The sequence below is a fragment of the Macrotis lagotis genome, chromosome X (genome assembly GCF_037893015.1).
Source record: "Macrotis lagotis isolate mMagLag1 chromosome X, bilby.v1.9.chrom.fasta, whole genome shotgun sequence".
Lineage (NCBI taxonomy): Eukaryota > Metazoa > Chordata > Mammalia > Peramelemorphia > Peramelidae > Macrotis > Macrotis lagotis.
Genome location: NC_133666.1, coordinates 637333876 through 637350904, shown reverse-complemented (window position 1 = coordinate 637350904; position 17029 = coordinate 637333876). Strand labels below are relative to the sequence as shown.

Below are 17029 nucleotides of genomic sequence, written 5' to 3'. Positions count from 1 at the left end.
TCAAACAGATGTTCCAAGGACATTCTTAAATTCAACATATTCAAAATGGATCTCGTTATCTTTCCTACTATAAACTTTTCCATTTCTGTGAAAAGTACCCACCATTTTTTCAGTCACTCAACCTGGGAGTCATTTTCTACTCTTTATGCTAATTCACTTCCAATCAGCTGTAAATATGGAATAATTCTACTTCCTCAACAAGTATTTCCTTTTCTCTAGTAACATAACCATAAGTGTATTTTAGTTTCTCATTAGTTCTGGTCTCAACTGCTATAAGTCTCCTAGTTTATGCTCCTGCTTCTAGTTTTTTCTCCACTTTACTCCATCATCCACACAGCTGTTAAACTGATATTCCTGAAGCACAGCTTGCCTACATCACTCTTCTACTCAAGAAGCTTCAACAACCTCCTACTGCCTACAGGATAAAATACAAAGTCTTCTGTTTGGCACTTACATGCCTTTGTGATTTGGCTCTAGCCTTTCTTTTTAGACTGATTTCATATTGTTCTCCCTCACAGATTATATGTTCCAGATAAACTGCTTTACTTGTCACTCAAATTTGGAATTCAGTGCTGACCTCTTTAAATTTGTCTGCAATGCATTCCTCCTTACCTTGTCTTTGAGAAAAATTTGTTTCCCTCAAGTCTTTCCTATCTTCCTAGTGGTAAATGCACTCTCTCCCCAAAATACTTTGTATTTTACTTGTTTGCATACTGTTTTTCCCTGGGGAGGGGATGCAAGTTCCTTTGGGGCTGATTTGGTTTTTTTCTTTCTTTTTTGGTACCTCTAGTGTATACCTGACGTCCCTTACTTTAAGTTCTTAATAAATGCTTACTGAATTGAACTGAGGCAGAACTCAAGTTTCATTTTTCTTTCTATAAGGTGAAAATAATGGAAATGGAATTCTCTGGGCTTCAGAGAGAGCAGGGGGGTAGGGGAGGGACAAGGATCCTGTAGCAGTAACATGGAGGGGTTCATATTAGCAGCTACAGTTGATGGTGACTGCTTGCCTAAATTTGGTTTATATGAAGGCTCCCTATATCTAAATTGTCAGTGCCCCAGACAGATGTACAAAACAGATACAAGTAACTGACACTTATATGGTGCTTTATACCATGTAAAAAGTGCTTTCCATGTATTATCTCACCCAGCTAAAGTAGCTATGTCACCTCTCAAAAACAGGTTATTGAGCTCCCCCCCCCCACCTCTTTAAAACCTCAAATAGAACTCAATGAAATAACTGATATCAAATATAAAGATAGTAAAAGCATGGCACCAACTGGATTTCGAAAGGGTTATAATCTTCAGGCAGCACATAGAAGGCAAAAGGATAATACAAGAAATACTCATATATCCTAACCAATTTAAAATTTTCTTCCTTTCACTTATGAGTAATTTGACTACCTGTAAGTAGTCAGAGATTTAACTGTTCATAATACATTTTTCTCAATAGATGTCACATTTATTGTGAAGCAAAACCTGACAAATAATTCCTGAATTATTTATAAAACTGGTCCAGTTTTCCAGGACTTTTGATATGTAACACTACTGCTAGAAAAGACAAGAAAACAGGGTGAAGTCCTTATAATTTGGTTCAAAAGATTTCCTTTAAAGTCTGTTGCAGAGTGATCTCCTCACCATGTTTCCTACCACAAGTTCCTCATTTGAGATTTAGGATTGCAAAAGGAGACATTTGTATTAAACTTTAGTGCAACAGAGTCAATCATTTGGCTACCTGGAGAGTAAAGAAAAGTGGTAGAAAGAAAAATATTCACAAAGTTTCTATTTCTTAATAACAAAGAAGAGAAAGAAGCCAGCAACTAGTATATCTATGAGGTCCTTTAATTTTTTTCTCACATAAAAGCATCATTTAAAATTTTGTAGTATGGCCACTAGTTTTACTTGGTCAATTCTAATTTCTTTCTATTTTCCTGAAGTATTTCACTAAATATCTGTGAATAATGCATTTTTTCTCTTTCTTAAGAACCCCACAATCTAACATAATGCTTAAGAAGATAGTGTAAAAAAAAAGAAATTTTAGAAATGGTTGGTAACCTGGAAACTAAGGTTTCAGTATCAGAAGAGACCTTAGAAAGGAGAAGAATATCTCAACTGGAAGGGACCTGGAAAGATAGAACATCAGGGCTGGAAAGGATAAGAAAAGAAAAAGCAACAAATGTTAGAACTAGATAAGACTTTGGAGATCAATAAGTTCAACTCATTAGTTATATATATACATGAGGAAACCATAGCCTAGAGAGATTAAAGCCAAATCAATTATTTTATATATTTGGAAGACCATATACAGAAAATAATTAGGAAAAATCATAGGCACAGGTTACCTCCTTATAGCTATATACCTTATTACCCTAAAGAATTTGAAAATCACAACAGAGTGTATGTTATAGAAGTTTGAATAAGGCTGTGAGATATCATTTTCTTTCATCTTACTCATTAAAACTAAACATCTTACTCATTAAAGTTAAACATTTTCAAATTAGTACAAAAAAAATCCTATTCTGATATCAGTCTGGGGTTTTCAAAGGATATGCGAAGTAAAAGATCTGGCAAAATACACCAAACATAAGGAGTTTGAGTATTGAACCGGTGAAAAACTTGTTGGTTTTTTGGATTGTGGTACCGCCTAACTACTCATTACAAACTGGACCTTCTGTGAACATCAGTGAAAATTTAGTTTAGGTCATCCCTCCTGTCCTGAATGGGTATTCCAAGTAAATGGTGTGTATATTCAAAATGTGTGTGTGTGTGTGGGAACTTCTGAAAATCTCGACAAAGATGCCCTTTCATTTTTCCATCGAAATTCTACACTTCTAAAACTTATATTCCATTTTTCATTCCTCCTACACAACTAACTAATGGGGAGATGCTGGGACACTTTCTATTTCCTCAGCCATAGCCTTAGTTTCTTGAAAGTCTAATCATTGGGTTTTTCCTTGGTCTTTGACTTGGGAGACATTTGTATGCTTCTGGTAAAATTGTCAAACATTTTGGGAAAAAATTCCAGTGAACCCACTTTTATAATTCTTGAGCATCACATACCCTTACAGATTCCTCTGAATAAATATTAGAATATTCAAGTTTATGTCAGTGATAGTAAATAGCCACATATGGAAATGTCATAAACCTCTACCTAGAGCCAGGGCATTCAGGGCAACTGACAAAATGAAAAAAAAAATAAAAACATACTCAGACCTGCAATCTTCTACTTTCAAAGTAACAATGACAGTGGGAGAAAAAGATGGAATGCTAAAAATAAAAAGTTATTATACCACCTATGATAATAATAAATTCACTGACCCTCAATATATAGAAACAATGTGGGTAGAAAAGACAGGCCACAAAACTAGAAAGAGTTGAATTCAAGTACTACCTTGACATATACTCCCTGTATGACCATGGACTCCACATTTGCTATAGGCAACTTCTTAAGCTATAAATTGCAGAGAAGATACTGACCTACACTGGAGCTCTTAATACTAATGAAATCACAAGCCCAGGTCCCATTCCTATCCCTAATTCAACATATGAGCCAGCTACCAAGAACATAGGGAAAGTGAAGTACATATGTACTAGCAATCTTGCCATAAATGAAACCTGATGATATAAAGAAATACTTTATAAATAAAAAGATAGTTTGTTTGCAAGTTCTCCTTGGTTAAGCAAGTGTTAAACAATTTTCATAGGATACTATTCTCCCTATTAGTGATTTCACCATTAACAAAGATTGTTCTAAAACTTTATGTAAATCTTCAAGCCTTTCATCAAAAGGTATCTCTCCTATCCACTCTTTCTTCTGAGGTTTTCATACTTCACAGAAAAAAAATTTAAACCATTTTTAGAGAATTTCCCCTTCTCAATTCACATCACTCATATATATTCCTCCACGCTTTTCTTCTTCACTTTGATCTCAGGTGAAGAGATAGCTCTTTTTGCTAAGGTAAACCTTTATACACACACCTTTGATTCAATCTCTGCCTAACTTTTCTAGTATATTGCCTCTATTATTATTCTCCCACTCTTTTAATTTCCAATTTCAACTAATCATTTGGCTCCTTTTCTGTGGTTTTTCAAATATTCCCCTATGTCCTCCATCCTTAAAAAAACCTCAAACTTGGGGAAATTAGGTAGTGCAGTGGGTAGAGCACTGTCCCTGGAGTCAGGAGGACCTGAGTTCAAATCAGACCTCAGACACTTAATACTTGCTTAGCTATGTGACTTTGGGCAAGTCACTTAGCCCCACTGCCTTGCAAAAACAAAACAAAACAAAACCAAAAAACTTCAAACTTATCAGACCGGCTAATTTTACAAAAAAAGAAAATGTTGCATATCAGAGGGAAGAGGGAAAACTGAGACACGAATGCAGTATTAGCGGAGTTGTGAACTGATTCAACCAATCTAGAGAGCAATTTGGAACTATGCCCAAAGGGTATTTGATCCAGACAATATTATTACTAAGTCTATAGTCTAAAGATATCTCCTCTCCTCCGCCCAAAAAGGAAAAAGGACCTATTTTAAAAGGACACAAATATTCATAGCAGTTTCTTTTTTTTTGTATGACTAAGAAATGGGAATCAAAGGTATGCCCATCAATTGGGGAATGGCTATACAATCTGTGGTATATGACTGCAAAGGAACATTACTGTGCTATAAGAAATAAGCAGAATGATTTCAGAAAAATCTGGAAAGACTTACACGAATTGATGCATACAGAAGTAAACAGAACTAAAAGGACATTGTACAAAACAACAGTACTATTGTTTGATGAAAAACTGTGTATGACTTAGCTATTCTTAGCAATACAATGATCCAAGACTACACCAAAGGACTAATAATGAATATACTATCCACCTCCATGGAAAGAACAGATATTGTTTGAATACAGACTGAAACAGGCTAATTTTCACTTTCTTTCTTAATAACAGAACTGTTTTGCATAATTGCACATGTATAACCTATAGCTTATTGCTTGCCAAACCAAAAGTAAAAATGTTTTTAAAATATCTGACATTATACACACTGACACACAAAATGTATATACACACAACCATACCTACTATTATATTTCTCTCTTCCCCACTATTGCTAAACTCAATGAAAAAAAAATCTATATTCGGAGGTATCACTTTGCCCTCACTCTCTGGCAATTTAGCTCCTGATCTTATTCAACTAGAATTGACTTTTCAAAAATTACCAATGATCCCTGCCAAATGAATGGCTTTTTCTCAGTCCTTGTCCTTCTTGAATTTTTTGTAGCTTTGATGGCTATTGATTACTTTTTTTTCACTTCGATGTCATTCTTTTCTAGATATTCCTATTTATACTCTCTCATGGTTATCTTCTCTGTCCAATTTCTTCTCTTTTTAGTTCATCCACATCATACCTGCTAGTAGTGGTGGGATGTTTCCTTCCCCTCCTTTTCTCACTCTCTATCCCTGCCCACCACCCTCCCCGCCAGTCTCTCCTGGATTTTCTCTTTTTAATTCTTTATTATCTTACATGATGATATCATCAACTCCAATGAATTAAATTATCATCTCCATGGAGATGGTTCCTAGATATGTGTGTATACACACACACACACACACACGTGTGTGTATATGTATGTGTGTATATATGTATGTATATACATACATATATGTATTTTTAGTCTTCTGAACATACAGAAAGATGGCATGTAAACTTCTCAAACTCAGCATGTCCAAACAGAACTCATCTTCCCTTCACCTCTAAACCATCTTCTCAACTTCTCTATTTCTGTCAAAGGCACTTTATACTCCTTCACTCCTTAATTTTCTTTATTATGGAATATCCAGTTCACTGTCAACACTATTGTTTCTATCCTTCCAACATTTCTCATATCCTACTCCTCTCTACTTGCACATACAACCTTTGTTCAAGTTCTTAGCACTTTTTCTTTTAAAGGTTTTTACAAGGCAATGGGGTTAAGTGGCTTGCCCAAGGCCACACAACTAGGTAATAATTAAGTGTCTGAGGCCAGATTTGAACTCAGGTACTCCTGACTCCAGGACCTGTGCGCTATCCACTGCGCCACCTAGCCGCCCCCTTCTTAGCACTTCTCACCTGGATTATAACAATCTTCTAAATGATAGCCCCCCTTGCTTCATGTGTCTCCCCACTCCAGTTTATCCTATGCTCAATTGTCAAAGTGAGCTCTTTGAGGATACTCAAAAGTGTGATACTCTGAGGACTATTTTTGTCTTTGAATCCCATAATTATAACAATATTTGCCACATAAGTCCTTAAATACTTGTTGATTAACTGACAACTCAACTTGCAATTACTATCAATATAAACTTAACTGCCCTTTATCAATAACCTTTATACAGAAAAATTATGTCAACATATACCTTGAAAACCTGGAGAAATACTGCAGAAATATCCTACATTTGAAGACAGAAATCATGTTTCCATCCTCTCCTCCAAATTTTCTCATCTAGTTTAAATATCCCTAGTTGTTTCAATACTTGTGGTATGTAGTCTCTAAACCCCTTTCACTACTCTAGATCTGTCTTCATTAGGGCTCGATTACAAGAGAAATCTGCCCTTATATTTCAGACTCTTTTTTTCTTTCTTACCCCAGTCTAATTTTTGGTTGCTGTTTCACACTGCTGATGTACAGTTCATGAAAAATCCTTGCTTTTTCACACAAGCTGTCTCCCATCTTTTAACTTGCGAAACTTGATTTTTTTTTAAGCGAGGTATAAAACTTTGATGTAATCCTACTTAATTTGAGTATTAGAGATCCAGTTGTGGTTATCATTACTTCTATTATCATTATTATTAATGTCAATTATTTTTAAAGTTTTCCAAATACTGAACTCAAATTCTTAGCACAAATTCAATGTTTTAATATATACTCTCTGTGATATATTGATTGTTAACATTACTTTTTTTTGTATTTTTATTTATTGAGGGGCTATTGGTTTATCATTTTCTTTCTGTTTTTATTATCTCTTAGGTATCAAGATCATATTCATAGGGGCAGTTAGGTGGTATAAAGCACCAGTGGATAAAGCACAGGTCCTGGTGTCAGGAAGACGTGAGAACAAATCTGGCCTCAGACACTTAATACTTGCTTAGCTGTGTGACTTTGGGCAAGTCACTTAACCTCATTGCTTTGCAAAAACCAGGAAAAAAAATTAAATTTCTATATAGAAAAAACTAGGTAAGACCCCTTCTTTTCTTATTTTTTTTCAATAGTTTATCTAGTAATAGAATTAATTGTTCTTTAAATGTCTGAGAGAATTCACTTGTAAATTCATCTGGGGGGGGGGGCTTTTATCCTTGGGAGTTCATTTATGGTTTATTTTATTTTTTAGGTTTTTGCAAGGCAAATGGGATTAAGTGGCTTGCCCAAGGCCACACAGCTAGGTAATTATTAAGTGTCTGAGACCGGATTTGAACCCAGGTACTCCTGACTCCAGGGCCAGTGCTTTATCCACTGTGGTGCTTTATCCACTGCGTCACCTAGCTGCCCCTGTTTAATTTATTTTTGAGATTAGATTGAATCTCTGTTAATCTCAGCATTTAAAAATATTCAATTCACTTAGGTTGTTTTATTTGCATATCATTGAGTAAAACAGTTTTACTGATATACTTTATTTGTTGTGAATTTACCTTTCTTATTTTAGATACCAATTGATTTCCTTTATTAAATCAAATTAACTAATGATTTATCTATTTTATTGTTCCTCAAAAAACTCAGTTCCTAGTTTATTTTTTTTTGCTTTTGTTAATTTTTTTATTTGCAAGATTTCCATTAATTGTTTTTTTTCATTTTCTGGTTTTCTATTTTTTTTTGCCATAAGTTCAATTCATTCTTTATTCTTTCTCCCTTTTACTAATGAAAATATTTAGAAATATAAATTTTCCCCTAAGGATTACATTAGCAATTTTAGTATGTGGCCTCATTATGATTTTATTTAGGATTAAGTTATTTAGACTCTAAGTCATGTTTAAGCCCTTCTTCAATGTCTTTTACTCCATATAAATTTTCATTGAATTGTAGTTAATAAAAGATATTTTTTGCTTCTCTGAATTTGTGATGTTTTCATGCCTTAATTCAGTCAATTTTTGCAAGGGCATCCTGTAGACTTGGGATTGTTATCCATGTATTTTCAACTTCAGCTAATAGATTTGCTCTAGTCCCTTAGTTTAACTCTGAGTTAATCTTCATGTTTCAAATATGTAACTATTTGAATGCAAATAACATATCACTGGATTCTGCTTTTTAATCTAGTCTACTTTCCTTTTTCATTTTATAGGTGAATTTATCCCATTTGCAATTATGATTGTTAACTGTATATTTCTAACTTATTCTCTTATATTTTCTCCTTTCATTGTTTTCTGATTCCTTTTTATAAGGAAAGAGAAGATGGTGATTGAGGAGTGTGCTCAGCACCAGTGATCTAGGCTGGATATTTCTTTTTCTCAATTCTCTTACCCTCACCCAGAGTCCAATTGTAGTTTTTTTTAATTCTTTTTTTCCTTTTTAAATTCCTCTTCATAATAAATCCTTCAGGTCCATTCATTCAGACAGTTTTAATTTGGCTATAGTCACCTGCTTACATGTAACTATAATTCTTCATATTGTCTACAGAGAGAGACTGTTAAAATCTAAATATACTATGGCCATGCCATTCCCTTAATCTATTTGTCTAGTAATCTTATTTAAAAAAGAACAAGGGTAACCTGGCATGGACTTTCCTTAAAGAGTATACAAGATCTTAATGAACACCATTTCCCTAAGTAAATGCTTACAAACTTTTCCTTTAATAATACTTTATTGCCACATATGTTCACACACATTTGAAATCACTATTACCGGAGAGCTTGAGGCTGGTTTATTGCAAAAAATTGATAGATATGAGGTAAGCTGACTGTGGGTGCTAAGTCTGGCACTGATATGGTGAACCTCTGGGAGTGATTACTAGTGGGCTCAGGCCTACCAGTAGCCACTGTATTTCAAGTCTAGCCTAGGAAGGGAGGTCTAATCTTTATTGCCTTTTAAATTAAAATAAAAAAAAATTCCCCTGAAATGCTCACTTCACTAAGAAAAATAATATTTTATAGATTTTTTTCCAAGTCAAAATCAATGGCTTACATTTTGAAGACTCTACTGTCTTTCTGTTGTTGGAAACTGGGACATTTGCCTATCTTTAGGTCTGAAGCACCTTTCACAATTTCTATTGTTTTTCAAGGATTACTGACAATGCCTTATCATTCTATCTACCTCTATTCACATGAAAATAAATCTATATATCTCTATCTTTCATGAAAAATTGAGAAAGGAACAGGCAGATTTTTGCTTTTCCTATGGCAGATTACACCTTTATGGTTATACAATTGAGAAATATAACGAATATAAAATTTCACTGTAGTTATTATTTGTCAATTTTTAAAAAAGTTTTTGACTCAGATTAACAAAACAAAGTATCCACCATATATAACATCAAGATTACATAAAATGCTATGATAGGATGACATTGAAGGTCAACTGAAAGAAATGGAGGTGTTTAGCCATGAGAAGAGAATACCAGTAAGTGAGATGATAGCTAGCCATCTTCAAGTACAGAAGAGCCATTTAAGTGGATGACAGATTAGACTGATTTTGCTTAGCCCTAAAAGATAGAATCAAGAATAAAAAATGCATAAGTTGCAGAAGCGAATTTCAGTTGAATTAGAGATGTCCAAAGATGAAACTGTTTGCCTCCTAAGGCAGTAAATGTTTTTATATTGAAGGACTTCAAGCAAAAGCATTATGACATTATTTACTTTATTTTAGAGGAGAACTTTATTCAGGTATGGATTAAATTAGATGGCTTTTTTTTCCTGATTCTGTGATTTCATGAAAAGAATCGCTTGGTCATGTATACTGTTGGAAAAACAAGGTGAATGAATACAATCCAATCCAGTAAACATTTATTAAGGACCTACTAGGTGCCAGTTTCTCAAGATAAGTATTCTGAATAATGAACTACCTCCTGAACTGGCTATGAAGACAAGATCAGGTTGGATTGCCTTTGGAAAAATCAATAGTCTCAAGCTGCTGTGTGCTGTAAAAGTTTTATATTTTAGTATATTTTAGATATTTAATATTCTCCCAATAATTCTATTTGATTGAACATCATGGACCACTTTGTGGATATTCTGAATCTTTGATAACAGAAGCTTCTCAAGATATCTTGGGGTTGAGGCGGATAGGTGGTGCAGTAGATAGAGCACCAGCCCTGGAGTCAGGAGGACCAGCCCTCAGACCCGTAATAATTACTTAGCTGTGTGGCCTTGGGCAAGCCACTTAACCCCACTGCCTTGCGCTCTCGCATGCTTTCTCTCTCTCTCTCTCTCTCTCACTAGGTAATAATGTTTGTCCTTCATTTTTTGAAGAAGATCACTTATCAGGGAGGTTATACCATGACAATTACCAGCCTCACTTTCTCCTCCATCTGGGCTCAGTGGTCAGATATGAATCAGGACAACTAGAGATAGTCCTGGATGCAAAGCAATCAGGGTTAAGGTCACATAGCTAGTAAGAGTCAAGTGTCTGAACCACATTGGAACTCCTGACTCAAAGTCAGTGCTCTATCCACTGGGCAACTACGTAAAAGAAGCAAAGAATGGCCACTGAAAAGTTTACCTTATCAATGAATGGGTGTTTCCTCAATCAAATTGAGACCAGTTAAAGACTTTCTGCTTAAAAGTCAAGGTCTACAACCAAGGCTCAACTTTCTGCTTAAAAAAGTCAAGGTCTACAACCAAGGCTCTCTCCAGTCATCCTGATCCATATCTAGAGCAGAAAGTGAGACTGATGTCTTTGCAAAGCCCTCATTCACTTAAATTCAATCCATTAGCATATCATGATATCTTGATTGGTTCTTGTTTCCTGTCCTTAGTTATTTATAAAGACCAAAATAACATCATTATGTTTGAGACAAATTACAGTGGGCCTAGAAACCAGGTAGAAATATGTAGATTCTCATTATCAGCAAGAAATGTGAAGATTCTTATTATTAGGAAGATAAATAATGCAGATTTCTAAGATGTTCTGTTTCCTATAGAAATAGTTATATATATATACACACATATATATATATATATATATATATAAAAGAATATAATTCAAATTGAAAAAAGGAATGCTTAAAAAGTTTTAGATACAGGTTGCTAAATGCAAATCAAACTGAAATTTTAAAATCCAGGGAAAAGGAACAGGTTGATAGGCTAGATAATAGTATACAGCAAGGGTAATGTGCAATTAATCAGTCAATAAATATTTATTAAACAGTCAGTATTGTGCCAGATGCTATGATAGGTACTGGAAAAGCAAAGATAAAAAAAAAAATGAAGCAATGTTAAGGTGTTAAGGAGTTACAAGTATAGTATCAGGTCCTTATTTCTTACCTGGCTGTATTGCTTTGAAAGTTCTCTGACTTCACTATCATACCCCCATGTTGGATACCTTTTCCTGTTCAGCTTTTTTATGTTTTATCTTCCCCATTAAACTGTAAGTTCAAGCAGGGACTTTCCTTTTTGAGGAATTAGGAGGGTATTTGTATTCCCCAATGCTTGGGGAGGCTGATTGAATAGAGTGCTAGGTCTGGAATCAGAAGATACTGAGTACAAATCTGATCTTGAATGCTTTCTATCTATGTGACCCTGAGCAAGTCACTTAACCCTGTTTGTCTCAGTTTCTTCTTCTGTAAAATGAGTTGGAGAAGGAAATGGCAAACTACTCCATTATCTTTGCTATGAAAATCTCACAAAGTGCGGTCATGGAGAGTTGGATACCAGTGAAAGAATGATTAACCAACAATTTCCAGCATTTAGCACAGTGGGCACATGGTAGAGACTTGATTAATATTTATTGATATTTTTAAGGCAAAGGGTATACGCTTTGCATGTAGTACATATCTACATAACTTTACCTACATATAGATGGACCTCACTGAACCAGTAAGTTAAGGTAAGAAAGGCTAATTAGCGGGTAGGTCACAAGAATATTACAATTTTTTTTAGACAGTAACTAATTAAGAGCATTTACCACAATATCCATCTTTATGCAGATGACTATCATATACATATATTTATATCTATTTATCTAAAGCATACACATGAATACTTGAAAACATATAAACGCATAAAGTACATACAATAACATAAACAAGTTTCCTGAGCTTCAGTTCCATCTGCTACCTACTGAATGACCTGGGGACATTTCTAAGTCAACATATCCAAAACAGAATTATCTTTTCCTTTCAAGTCTTCCTTTCTTCTGGATTTACTTTTTTTTTTTTGAAAGGCAATAGCGACTTGCCCAAGGTTACACAGCTAGGTAATCATTTAAGTATCTGAGACCGAATTTGAACTCCGGGCCTCCTGACTCCAGGGCCAGTGTTCTATTCACTGTGCCACCTAGCTGCCCCCTACCTTCCACTGTTCTAAACTTCTCTATTTTTGTCAAAGGTATTACCATCTTTCAAGGTCCTCAGTCTTATCCTAGACTTCCCCCCCTCTTCAACTCCATATATTGAGTCAGTTGCCAAATCTTCCTATTTTAATAGATACAACAACTCTCATGTCCTAGTCCTTTTTTTAGTCACAGAGCTGCCACTTCAGGTGATTTATGAGTTCAGGAACTCATCGCTTCTTGCCTACATTACTGCAATAGTATCTTAAATGGTTTTCTTGCCTCAAATCTCTCCACTGTAATTCATGCTAAAAATTGCTACCAAAGTAATCTTCTTTAAGCCCAGATTTAACCACAAGGTTCTGCTACTCAATCAACTTCAAGGATTTCCTATTGCCTTTGGGGTAAAATAAAAACTCCTATGTTTAGTTTTTTAAACCTTACATAACTTTGTCCCAACCTACATTTCAATATTCTTCTTGGCCTTCAAGCTATAGCTTAGACATCAACTCTTCTAGAAGGCTTCCATTAACTTCCTGGCTGTAAGTGTTTTCTCTCTTTTTAAATTTTCCTATGCTATATACACACACCTTCCCCTGCCCTCATCACATTACCTCTTATTAGAATTATCTAAGATATAAGCCTAAATCCTTTAAGTAAACCATAAACCCCATATGGGTAGGGAGAGTGTTATTTTCAATATGGGGAAGTTGACAAATATTTACAAAGATATCTTTATCTAAAACCTTTCTTCATTCTTCTACCTCCTAGTGCCCTCTTCTCTGAAAATTTACCTTGTACAAATTTACATATGTTTTTGTCTCCGATAGAATGAAGTTTTTTGATGGCATGAACTGTTTCATCTTTGTCTTTTGTTTCCAGCATAATAACTAGCATATAATAAACCTTTGTTGATTGTCTGAAAACAAATTATGAATTTCTGGATAATGGCTTAAAATATTGGATTGACATGTTCCTGGTCAGGAATGTAGTACACCTAACAAAGGATGGTAAGAATGATTTGGACATAGGGAATTCACCAAACTACTAAGTTTTTTTAAGTTATCCAGAGAAAATGAAAGTAAGAGTATGTATCAGAGGTTGAAAACAAAATTCTAGTATGGAAGAATATAGTTAGGACCATTAAAGCTCAGAATGAAATGAAGCTAAAGATAACAAAATAGTTTTCTTTCTTTTGCTATACTGGAGAAAAAAAGAAGTTCAAAGAAGGTACAGGACTACTGACTAGAGTGAAGAATGAATGATAATTTTTGTTTTTTCTTTTTCTGTCAAACAAAACAAAATCACATTAAAGAGCTGATATTCAACACTGAGTAGGGAGCTCCTAGGTGCCCTTGATATGTTTAAGTTATCTGAACAAGGCATACTACATCTTAGGTCCTGAAAGATCCAGTTGAAATAATGGCTAAGTTACTGCCAGTGACATGGAGAACAAGAGAAGTACTATATAATAGGAGGAAGGCAAATGTCAGTGAGAGTACAAATTATAAAATAGTGAGCTTGATAGGAACATGTAGGAAAAATTTTAAATGTGTTATTAATTGTTAGTGAACACCTAAAAAAGGATGCAAATTATAAAGAATCACCATGTCTTCATCAAAAACAAGTCTTCTGATGCCATTGCTAGATTGGTAGACCATGGGGTACCACATGTATAATTCCCCTAGATAACACAGCTTCACAGAGTTCCCTTGTGGAAAAGTTGGAGACAGAAGATAATAAGATGACAGTAATAAGAAAGTAATATAATAAGATGGATTCAGAACTGGTTGGACTTAAAAGAATTGATAATGGAGGAGGGAGGTATGGATGGACAGTTACTGGAAAAACTTCTGGAAGTGTTAGTAGACTGTAAACCAATGAATCAACAGTGTGATTTCACACATATCTTAATATCAGCTTTGATCATAAGCTGAATTCAAAGAGGTAAGTTCCAAGAAAAGGGACAAGACAGTTTCATTGTACTCTGTCCTGGCTAGCTGCCTCTTAAGTATTTTGTTTGGTTTGGAGTGTTGTAGTCTAGGAAGAACACTGGTAAGCTGGACTAAACTAGTTATTTTATATTGTTTGGTTTTTTTTTTTCAGAGAACCGATGACATCACAGAGTGATATACTGGAGAGTCTGAACTGGATTTAAGTGAGACAGAGCCATACAAGTCATCAGCCTTACTATTACAAGTCCAGTGCAAAGATAAAAAGTCAGGATGGCTAGAGATGGTCCAGGATACAGTAGATAAGTGGTCCATCTGCTTTTGGCACTTTCATAGCCTTCGAAACTAACGCCCTCATCCATTGATTCTGCTAGAGTCTTCATATACTTGGGATAGAACACCCCCTGACTCATCCATGAGTTTAAGGCCTGTCAGTTACACTCAACCTGATAAAACCAAACCATAGTGTAGCTGCTACACAGGTTATAGATTCTTAGAGCCACAGACGAGAATTTGAAGGTGGATACTAAAGGTAGCTGGGAATTCTCAAAAGGTTTAGTTGGTTAAAGCCCCTCTGGTAAACTGGAGATTTCAGCTGTATTTATGGAGCTACAAGTCTCTTTTTGGGGATGGAAGGAATGTTCAGGGAGGATTAGCACTTCTAAAGCTGTTAAAAAGCAGAATGGGAAATAATGTGTTCTTTGTCACTGGAAATCTTTAAACAAGGGCTGAATAACTATTTGCTGTGGATGTTTTAGAGGAAATTAATGTTTAAATATAGGTTGAACTAAGGTCCTTTTTTCCTGTTTTTTTTTTTTTTGCAAGGCAATTGGGTTAAGTGACTTGCTCAAGATCATACAACTAGGTAATTATTAAGTGTCTGAGGCTGAATTTTGAACTCAGATCCTTTTGACTCTAAGGCCAGTGCTCTATCCACTGTGTCACCTAGTTGGCCCAGTCTTAGGTCCTTTCTAACTTAGAATCTCTAATTCTGGGACTTGAGAAGATATGATCTGTTTTAAAACACACACACACACACACACACACACACACACACACACACACGAATACATTCAGGTTGAATCAGTAACAATGGTTTACACTTAAATCACCAAGTACCTTGTGAAAAATAAAGCACATACCTTAAGTTCATGAAATATTTACCTAGAAAGCCCATATGATGTGAAGAATTTAGATAATACTGCCAACTAACTGTCAAAATAACAAAACTAAGCCAAAAAAAAAGCCATGAGGTGTAAGTCTCCTCTTATGAAATATATTTGCTTTGGGATCCTCAGAAAGCTGGGAGCTAAGCCAACAATTAGGTGGATATAGGTATGTTAGCCAAGTTTAAATCTTGGCAGAATTAAAAGCATTGTACCAGTATCACAGTTTCAACTTCAAGTAAGTGACCAGGGAAGAGGAAAAGTGCCCAGGACTGTTTTTACCAGAATCCTACAACATATAACAAAGTCCTCCCACCCCCATAAAAATTTTTAAAAGTTCTGAAACACAATTCAACAATTACTAAATAGCAACTATTGAAATTCCATCATCATAAATTAAACCTGACCAATGTGATTAAGCATATGGAAAACATCAATATTAAAAATGATGGAAAAATTAGATTTTTAAAAAATGACTTTTTGGGGAGGCTGGGATATCTAAGCAGGAAGAACATTCAGGTTGAATCAGCAACAATGGTTTACACTTAAATCACCAAGTACATTGTGAATAATAAAGCACACACCTTAAGTTCATGAAATATTTACCTAGAAACCCCATATGATGTGAAGAATTTAGATAATACTGTCAACTAACTGTCAAAATAAGAAGTAACAAAACTAAGCCAAAAAAAAAAAAAACGATGGGAAAGGTGGAAGGTGAAGGTGGACACCAAAGGTAGCTGCGAGTTCTCAAAAGGCTTAGTTGGTTAAAGCCCCTCTAGTAAACAGGGACACTAAAAATGGAATTGACTTAGGTGCAAAAGTGTAATGAAATAAAATCTCTGTGGTACAGTGGATAGAAAATTGAACCCAGAATAACAAGTGTTAAGCCATTCTGGTACTCTGCTCTGACCTGGAGTAATGTGTTCAGTTTTAAGTGCTACAGTTTAACAAGGATGCTGTTAAGTTGGAGATGGTTCAAAGAAGGGAAATAAGGATAGTGATAGGCCTTGAATCCATAACATATGAAAACTGGCTGAAAGAACTGAGAATGTTTAGCTTAAAGAAGATAAGATGAAGGTGGGACATGAGTTACTTTCAAGCATTTTGAATAGCTTATCATTTATCCTGCTCGTTAAATGGGTTTGGGTACTGGCTTTAATACTGATATTAGGCTAAAATACTTAAGCTCTCTAAATCTGGATTATCTCCTTACTGACACCACTCACCTCAATTCAAAGAAACATTAAGCACCTACCATGTGGGTAGAATACCTGCTCTGGAGAAGCTTATTCATAAATTGCATTTAGTACTGACAAAGTCCATAAAAAATTCAAGGAAATACAGAATCTAATTAAAGCAAGTTCTCTGGAATCTGATCTATTTTCATAAGTGTAACAGGAAGATATTTCTAAAGACTGGCTTATTCTCCATCATAAAAACATAGATACAGGGCTGGCTAG

At 34.9% G+C, this 17029-nt stretch overlaps 1 protein-coding gene across 1 annotated transcript in view; it reads right to left on the bottom strand.

Annotated features, from left to right (window-relative positions):
* MAU2 (MAU2 sister chromatid cohesion factor) overlaps nucleotides 1-17029 on the bottom strand; it is an 88979-nt gene that overhangs the window by 69179 nt on the left and 2771 nt on the right. The gene's annotated exons all lie outside the window — the stretch shown is intronic.